The 10,102-nt window shown below is 43.0% G+C and overlaps 1 protein-coding gene across 1 annotated transcript in view; it reads left to right on the forward strand.

Annotated features, from left to right (window-relative positions):
- The window catches only part of ASTN1 (astrotactin 1), a 316,741-nt gene that overhangs the window by 59,457 nt on the left and 247,182 nt on the right, over positions 1 to 10,102 (forward strand). The window lies entirely within an intron of this gene.

Consider the following 10,102-nt stretch of genomic DNA (forward strand, 5'->3'; position numbering starts at 1 on the left):
CCCCTTCCTCCTCTCTCCCATCTCCTCTCCTCCTCCAGATCTTGCTCACCTTCCTCTCTCTGCCCCCCATCCTGCCGCCTGATACCACTTCCCCTAACAGTCCAGTGTTTTCTTGCTATTGAAACATATGTACTAGAGGACGAAGGGCTGGCTCTGGAAAAGTTCATGGGCCTCATTGATAAAATGCAGCAGGAGCCAGAAGAAAGACAAAGGGAATACTGTGATTGTGGCCACCCAAATTAGGACTTTAAAACGTTGGTTTATCAAAGGTGTTTGTTTGTGGTACGGGAACAGTTGTGTATCTTGACTGTGGTGCTGGACATACAAGCTTACACCTGTGATAAAACTGCTTAGGACTAAACGTGCATAACCACCACACACACACCCCACCCTGATACACAGAGAGACAAATAAGTATAGCATAGGGAACACGAGGACATTCTGAATAAGATGAGTGGATTGTGTCAGGGTCTATAATCCAGTAGTGATATTGTACTAACATTTTGCCAGATATTACCATTAGGGAAAACTGGGTACAAGATACATGGTATATGTCTGTATTACTTCACACATCGGCATCTGTAATGAATCTGCAATGACTTCAAAATTAAGAGCTTAAAGAATAAAAATGCATACATGCGTCATTCATGTCATGTAAGATCATTGCCCAAGTGGCTCAGGAGTCTGCTCTGATAGTAAAAACCAAGGGTTTTAAAATAAACATCTATGAAGAAATTGCTGCATGTTGGGCCCTGTGGTAACTAGGCACATTACATGCATTAATCTTTAATCAGTCCATCAACCTTATGATGGGTATTATTATTAGCTTCCCTTGGCAGATATGAAAACAGAGGCTCAAAAAAGGTAAGTAACTTACAGATGCCTGCCCACCTAGCAATTGCAAAGTGAAGGAGTCTGATTCGAGAGCATGCACTCTTAATCAGTATGTTGTATTCCTTCTGTGTTATGTCTGGCAACGTGTCGAGCAATATTTAAGTCAGATAGGTAGGGTTGTCTTGGTTCCTCATAGCCATCATTTCTTTGGGTCAATCCTTGAGGCTCTTTCCTCTATGGGATTATTTAAATACTATATTTATCACATGACCAATTTTACTATTGATAGCCAATCATGTTTACTCCTGCTACAGGGTAGCGATGTATATCCTTTTCAGTTAGACTTTTTCTCTTAGGTTTCTCTCTCACCATACCCATTAATTAATAATTGAGATGAGGTGTCTGTATAATCTGTTAATGCAGGGCACGTGATCAACTGGGGTGAATCTTGTTATAACTTGGAGAGTGTGGCAGGGTTGGGAGGACCAGAGAACTGGTAATCTGGGCAGAGGCAGCTTCTGGCGCCAGGGTAGTGGTGGAATGAGCACATTGTAGGTGAGAACTAAGAAGCGGGGTGAACCAAGCAGGCGCACTGGAAGGGGGAAGTCAGGTTAGGTCAAGACCAGCTCAGGCTTAGACACATCTAAATGAAACAGGATGGTAGAGGAGAATGGGGAGAAGGAGGTCAAATCCAAGGTCAAGGGGTTGACAGTATTTTCTCCACAACTTAGATTGTCATATAGGTTGCCATTGCTAATCCAAAAATCCGAAATCTGAAATGCTCCTAAATCCAAAACATTTTGAGCCCTGATGTGACGTCCCAAGTGGAAAATTTCACTAGTGACCTCACATGATTGGTTGCAGTCAAAATGCAGGTGCATAGCGCTTGGCTTATTCAGCATCCCCAAGAGACAAAAGAACCTCCCAGCCCCCGTCAGCTGCAGTGTGTTATTGTTGCACACGCCCAGATTCCCTGACACAAGTGCCCCACAAAGGGTAATAAGATGGCACACGTGCAGGCTGAGGCATCCATGGCCTTTTTAAACAAAAATCACTGTGTAAAATTACTTCCAGGCTAAGTGTATAAGGTATATAGAGAGCATTTTAGACTTAGGTCCTTTCCCTAAGATATCTCATTAGGTATATGCAAATAGTCCACAATCTGAAAAAAAATCCAAAGTTCTAAACACTTCTGGTCCCAAGCATTTCAGATAAGGGATGCTGAAACTTTATATACTTCCTAGGAGAAGCAACAAGCTCCAGGACACCGACAGCAACTCAGTCCCCCCAGCCAGCCCTGGCTCCATGTGGCTAGAAGACTTTAATTATGAACCTTTGAATGTCCTAATCCTGAAGGTGATCCTTTTTAGTTCTGGGGGGACAGTGGGCTCTCTTCTGCCATGTGGAGGCTGAGCACAACCTTAGGCATGTCTATGGCCCGGTTTGGAGCAAGTGTGGTGGTTGTGAGTTACGGTTTCCTGTGGGGAATTGACTGCCCTGGTGCTGCTCTGAGCCTGAACTCCTTGTGATAAAGAGAGGCCTTTTCCAGGCGATTGCTGGGAAGGTGCTGAGCGTGTGCACAGAAGGCTGGCGAGTCAGCCGGGCTGCTGACCTCAGGTGGGCTGGCTCTGTACATGCCTCCGTGTACCTTTCCACGGAATACTTTGTTCAGGGTTGGGAAGAATTGGTCTGGCAGGTTAAAGTTAGCTCTACAAAGATTGCCATACAGGAAAATGAAAGAGAATCTCCACAACCAGTCACCAGGGAGACAGGTCATTGCAGAGGGAGGAACAGGAGTTGATGGAGGGAAAAAAAAATAATGAGAAGAGCAAAGGACAGATATCACAGACTCACTCGAAAAACGGAAGAGTGAAGGATTCTGGGCTACCCCGGGACTGTCTAAGCTGCGTGAAATGTACAGATAAAAGGTAACTCGGCCATCTTATTAGAACTGGGGATGTTGCTGCTACATGCTTTTTCTTTCCTACCTTCCTTCCACGACTAAACTCTCAAACCCCAGGGCACTAGGGATAGGAGATGAAGAGAAAAGGGATGCCTGTTTGGGAGGGAGAAAAGTCTACCCATTGTGGCAATATTGACCAAGTGCAGAAAGCTTTATTTGAAGCCATTTCTCCCATCAGACCTTATTACCTGCATCTGCCTTTGAGTCTGTGTCCCCAGTCTGACTGTCACCAGGTGACACCCACCCCTACCTAACACTGGCTGAATGCAAAGTGTCTTCTAAGAACTACCCCATTGGGAGCAGGGCCTCCACCAGGTACTGGGAAGAAGCATGGCAGGTAGGAGTGAGAGGGCCTGGGAGCAGCTGGCGTGTATGCTGTCAACATAGTCCCTCCTCCTTTGATGTGAAGGATTCTCTACACAAAAGCCACTGTCAGCTGCAAAAATACGGTAATAAGTAATTTTTTTTTCCTGCTGAAATAAAGCAATTACCGCAGATTATGCAAACACCTAAATGACCCCAGTGGTAACCAGAACAGTTTGCTCTGAAGTTGGTTTCCACTGAAATAGCAAAAGGTGCCATGGAAGCCAGCCTGGCAGCCAGATTACAGACATAGAAGAGTGTCAGCTGCCACTCAGCTCTGATAAGAAGGAAACTTTGGAGGGAGCTGAGGAGGAAGGAATGTGAAATGCAAAGCGAAGCACTGGAACATGGCAAAGGGCTCCAAACAGCTATGTGCCAGACACCCCCAAGTTGCCAGCCCCTTGGCCTGCTGTGTGCTTCCCACCCCTGTGCATGTGAGCCTGGCAGATGTATCATGAGTGTTTTCAGCACTGATGCAGCCTCTAAGATCAGAGGAGACATACTAAAAGCCTACCTTGTGAAAAGAAGGCTGCTGGGGAATCTTTCCCAGGCTAGCAGTTGCCCAAAGGTGAGGTACATGGAAGTGAGGGCTTGAGGTGACACCCGATGGGACACCTGAACTCCCACACTAGTCTTTGAGGTGCCCCCACTCCATGTCTTAGCAGCAATATCAGGGAAGATTACCATCCCATCAATTAGAACAATGATCAGACAGAAAGCACAAAGCCTCCATGAGAGCCACCTCGCAGAAGAATGCTGTGTCAAGACACAGGCTTGTAAGGTTTGGTTAGTAGGCAGTAACATCATTTCTGTACTTAAACGTGGTCTGCACACCAGCAGCGGCAGCCTCACCTGGGAGCTTGTTAGAAATGCAAAATCCACCCCAGACTTGGGGAATTAGATGTGCATTTTATCAAGATCCCAGGTGATCCTGAGCACATGGAAGACTGGGAAGCACTCCCTGGGACGGCATCACTACCGCTTCTCCCTACTGGCATTACTAGGGAACGAACGCCGCCTGTGGAATTAGCCCTGGATTCAGATTTAGCTCCATTACTTACTGATATCGATCAAAAAATGTGACTTCTCTGAGACTTAGTTTCTTCATTGTAAAATCACAACCCAGAGTGCTTGTGAAAAGTCAGTCCACAAAAGGATATCTAGGCCCTGGCATAGAGAGGGGCTTAGCAAAGCTTTGTCTCCTTACCAGAGAGTCTTATTAAAAGGACCTTTGAATAAAATACCCTGCCCCATGTCCCCAACAGGCTAGCTTTTATAGAAACCAGTATTTGCAAGGGTTACCGGAGGGTTACATAGAATCTCACTTTGCTTGATCTATCTAACCTCCCTTAAACTCAGCCAGGCCTTCACCGCAATCTTTTTCTAAATTACGTCTACTTCATAATTAAAGGCAAGATACTGGCTTATTTCCTGGTCTGTCAAGCCCATATGAGAGGCAACCTGGAATCAGAGGACTTTTCACATTTCTTTCTTTAAAAGTGGACCTTGGCATAACTGCCTGTGCTGTGGGCCAGACCCTGGCTTGCCATTTACTCATATGTGACCTGGAGACATCGTCTAATCTCTTCAAATCTTCGTTTCTTTATGGAGCTTATAAACCCTATCTCGTAGGGTCATTGCCAAGATGGAAGTGAAAAGTTTATATTCAGCTGAAATGACAGAATCTTGCACATAGTAGGTGCTCAATTGACATATATTTCTTCCCATGTTGTACCCACAAATAACTCTAACCATTTTGGAAGGATGATGAAACTAGTATTTATTTTAGAATATCACTGGAAAAGGAAAGTTCACGTGTTAAGGACACACGCATTATTTTTGATACCCTTACTGGCCACTTCAGAATCAGAGGTAATCCAGTGATTTTCATCTGGTGTGCTGTGGGCATGCTGGTGTGCTATGTGAGAATCCTAGGTGTGCCTCAAGAATTTTTAAAGATCATTAATTAAATTATTTTCAAAGAAGTTCGAAGCCTAGTAAGTATATTCTTTTTTCTCTCTCTTTTTTTTAAAATCAACATAATTTAAGCATGCCACAGAAGTGTAACTATAGTTGCAAGTGTGCCGTGAGATTAAAAAAAAGTTGAAAAACACTGTTAGACACCCCGGTCAAAATGGGACAATGATGTAGTGGGCTTATCACTCAATTTCATAAATAAACTTTGAACTGTTACCTATTTTTACCCTAAGGAATTCATTGAAACTTCGATGAAACTTTGAATTCATTGCAACTTGTTTGATCTTTATAACTTTAAGGTTTCTTGGTGTGTAACTTTCTTCTGTTAAGTCTTGTAATGACCTTTGACCAAAAGCAATAAAATTCTGACCTAGGAAAATCCCTATTCTTTTTTTTCCCCACCTATCACTTATAGTTCATATTTACTCATCAACTTTGAGTTCCCAAAATACAACACTTCAGTGAGAAAGAATCAAACATTAATGTGTTTTACTGGTAGATAAATAAGGTAGAGAAAGCATGAGAAGGGAGGATGAATAGTGAGTGAATCATACTAAGCAGTCTAAGAGGAAAATATTCAGAAGTATGATTAAAGATGAAAGATAACTTCTGTTGAGCCTTGCAAGGAATAGAAAAATCAGTGAGTCTGAGAAACTTGGCTGAACTATCTATTCTCGTAGATTGGAAACTGGGAAGATGAAAGCTCTTCCACCCAAAGCAGTAAAACAGTGGAGAGAGTCATACTATTATGAAAGCAAGAGCCCACGAGAGCGCTTCAAGTCTGCCTTCATCTTGAGGCATGCTCATGCTTAGACAGTTTTAGACAGATGAGAACCCTTTTTTGCTTTTAACCAACGTTAGCAGGGTATATTCCGTGGTCTCTTGATTCCAATCAGCATTTCAGTTTTTAACAATTTCCAGCCACAAAAGCTCATCCTGAAATATAACCTAAGTCCCCCGTTTCTTATTCAGCACTTAATTTTACAGACAGTGTGCTGCTATGGGCTAGAGTTTAAAGACGCCATTCTAGAGTATTCCTACATCCAATGCACCAGTGGAATTGTCTGTCTCTTGAGATGTGTGTGTGTGTGTGTGTGCGTGAGAGAGAGAGGGAGAGAGAGAGAGAGAGAGAGAAAGTGAACACGTGATTTCTCTCTTTTAAAGCCACTTTGAAAGCCTTATCAGGTGCGTCTCAAATATCTTCTAACAATTTGTCACCAATGCAACATCAATGATTTTATAGACTCTTTCCTAGAGTTTATATTTCCCTTCTATTCCCAGAACAAATGGGTTTCTTAGGTTTTCTGCCTACTCTCTGTAAGCCTCAAGTGGATTCTTTTAATTTTGGCATATCATGTGTGAAAAAGCAATATTCCTAACTTAATACACTTTAATTATATCCATTCTCCATCTCAATTTTATCAAACCGATGAGGACTGGCCTCCAAGAATCTATAGGAATCTCTCTATTCCTTTGTCTGTTCCAGGTGTTCTTTGCAATCAAATACCCCCACTCTCTGTTGACCTCATTTCTATGTTTTTGCAGCTTTTCCACCTCATCCTTTTCTCCCTAGCCACAAAATGGGAGTCCTCCAGGACACAGCCCAGGCCTCTGCCCTTTGTCTGTAGATAATCTCATTCACTCCCTTGGTTTCCATTGCTACCTAAATGCCTGCAACGGGTCAATCTATGTAGCTTCATTCAGATGTTTTTCTTGAGCTTGAAAGCCTTATATTTCTATGCTGAATAGAAGCATTTATTTATCTCCTGGGCACTGACAAACTGAAATCTAACATGCCCTAACCTAGACTCCCTGTTTTTCCCTTTGCCTTCCAAATTTCTTTCTTCCACTTTTTCTCCCTCAATAAATGACACCACCTATTATTCACAATAGCCAAAAGGTGGTAGCAGCCCCAGTGCTCACTGTCAGAAGAATGGATAAATAAAATGTGGCAGGTGTACACACACACATATATGTGTACAGAAGATGACAAAAATGTGTGCACATTTTAAGAAAGGAAAAAGTTGTATTAAAATTGTAATCCTCAATATATGCCAATAACAAAGGGTGCATACAAGTCATGTTTGAGCACCTCTTGTAATTGTAGACGTCAAATGTGACTTGAGTATTATAATTTTAATATAGTTTTTCCTGTCTTAAAGTGTGTAGTCTTTTTTTTTTTTGGCAGCCTCTGTGCATGCATACACACACATCCATATGTACATTTGCAATAGAATATTGTTCAGCCTTAAAAAGAAAAGAACTTCTGATACATGCTGTCACATGGATAAACCTTGATGACATTATGCTAAATGAAATAAGCCAGTCACAAAAGGACAAATACTATATGATCACACTCATATGAGGTACCTAGAGTAATCAAATACATAGAATCTGAAAGTAGGATGGTGGTTTTTAAGAGTTGGGAGGAAGGGAGAAAGGGGAGTTAGGGTTTAGTCTTCAGTTTGGGAAGATGAAATAAAGGTCTAGAAATGGATAGGGGTTATGGTTGCACAGCAGATGAATGTACGTTATGCATCTGAACTTAAAAATGGTTCAGGTGATAAATGTTATGTCACATGTATTTTCATGCAATCAAAAACAAGATAAGAAAACATAGGGAGGGAGGCACCTGTGCCTCAAAGGAGTAGGACGCCAGCCCCATATACAGGAGGTGGTGGGTTCAAACCTAGCCCCAGCCAAAAACTGCAAAACAAAACAAAACAAAACAAAACAAAAAAAAAACATAGGGGAACATGTTACTAAACACCACAGAAAACAATTAGCCACATCCAGAATGTGGGACATGTTACAGGACAAATGCTGGAGTTTCTCTAAAAAATTAAAAAAAAAAAAAACATGAAAAAGGTGAGACAGGAGAGATTTTTTTATGGAGTAGGGGAGACCTGAGAGACAAAAAATAGATAAACAAACAAACAAATAAATAAATGACAGCACCTCGTACCAAGGCTCTCAATCCAGGAACCTACAAGTCATATTTGAATTTTCTAGCCCCGCATAGCCATGTAGGTTTGCACATATGGTCAGCTTAGAGGAAGCCCTGGGTCCTGACTTAGAAGTGAGAATGCTTCAAAGGCGTTGGATAAGGGAGACATTTTTATATTTTAGAGTTGCATGGAATGCTTTACAAAAAACAGAGGGCCTGTGGAAGGCCTTGAATGCTGGGTAATGTAGAATCAGCTAAGAAGCAGTTGCTGGAGATGAGATTTGAGATGTACATTGCCTGGATGCAGGGGGACAGGCCTGATGTATGAGTGATGATGGGAGCTTGGGGCCAAGTCTCCACCAGACCCATCTGCCTGTGCTTGCTCTCTGTTACAGTGGCCCTGCTGGGGGGTGGCCACACTCTTCTCTGTTTGAGGGCTCATTTTGTTTTGCAGGTGAGTCAGTGGGTGTACATGTTTTGTGATGTCAGGAAGTCAGAAAGAAAACTGATCAGATTTAATACGTGGAGACTCCTGGAAAGTAGGAGTCAGGTTATGCCAAGGAGAGGCAGAACTGAGTAAGTTGCTGACTATGAAAGCATGGGCCTTACAGAGAAACAAGTCACTTATCTAGCCAATTTTGCACTTGAGAGAGAAGAGCAGGAGGGGAGGGGATACTTTCAGGAGACTGTTATCTTCTAAGGCTATTTCATAGTTGTAAGTCACCTATTGGGATATTGCCTAGAAGACACACACAGCACACACTTGATGGGTGAATAATCTGGATTGAAATACAGTAGAATCCTATTATGAGAATTAGAATTCCTTAACAGATAAAGGGGGAGCTTATTTTTATACGTGTTCAGAACATTTTCCTGTGGTGTGATGGAGCATCACTCCTTGGTTTAATGGATTGCAACTCCTTCCCTTCTGGATCATTGTTTTATTGATTTTTTTAAAGTCCCCTCCCCTTTGATGGGTTATTACTTTCCATTTTCCTTTTTTTTTTAGTGAACAATTTTGCCTAAATTTATTAGTCAGGGTCCCAGCAAAAACAGGTGATACAGTCCAACTGAGTATTACAGAAAGAGTTTATTGAGGGATTAATACAAAGGTACAGGAGGGACGACTGTAGTGTGCAGAGGCTGGGGACAGCAAGGTGCTGCAATCAGCCTTGGGCCTGAAGGGGAGAAGAAGGGGGACAGTTACCGGAACCCAGGGGTGGTGAGAGCTGTTTGGAGAGAGCTGTGGCCTTCACTAAAGGACTCAGCAAGCCCAAAGGCAGCCCAAGGCCAGGCCATGGGGAATCTAACTGCTCTCCTGGGAACCCAATCAGAAGCTAGATGGCAAAGGTGCCATCCAGAATTTTATACTAGCCTCCCTGGACACAGAGCAAGGAGAAGAAAAGTAGCTGTTGCGGCCTGAGCAGCAAATGAATATCCTTTCCGGGGTTCTAGGTAGGGCTCTTACTATCTCCATGTTTACCCTGAGCACAGTTTGTTTTTCACCTTTCCTTATTTTGGTTTTATTGTATCATAGCTATTGATTTGTTTGAATTTTCAGAACTGAGTCTACTGTGTAGCTAAATCAGCCCTGCCTGTCTCAACCTGAGCTGTGGGCTCTCCATCAGCACCTCTCAGTCATGACATTCTTGCGAATAACCGGTTCCTGAGACAGATTCCGACTCGGCTTGTCTGGGAAGATTGTTCGTTTCTAACACACAGGCTTTGAAGTGCTACCCAGGAAGCTGGTCTGGAGACCTAATTTGAAGAGTAAGGCCCTGAACCCCTTGAAAATGGTCATCAGATAAACTGCCAGCTGCCCCAAATTAGCTAGGTGAGGTCATGGGAGGGTCCACACTTCTGCGGCACGGCCTGCCATCTGCTTCTTCATTATTCCTTGGCTTTGCCAGCCGCTCTCAGGATTCAAGTGTACCAGGTATTCTCCAAAGCCTGAACATTTCTGCCTTCTGTCTGCTATTTCCTGTTGCTCTTCCTCCTGGACTTGTGAGGAAATGGGG

Source organism: Otolemur garnettii, unplaced genomic scaffold, assembly GCF_000181295.1.
Source record: "Otolemur garnettii isolate 467f Iridium unplaced genomic scaffold, OtoGar3 scaffold00016, whole genome shotgun sequence".
In the NCBI taxonomy this organism is placed as follows: Eukaryota; Metazoa; Chordata; class Mammalia; order Primates; family Galagidae; genus Otolemur; species Otolemur garnettii.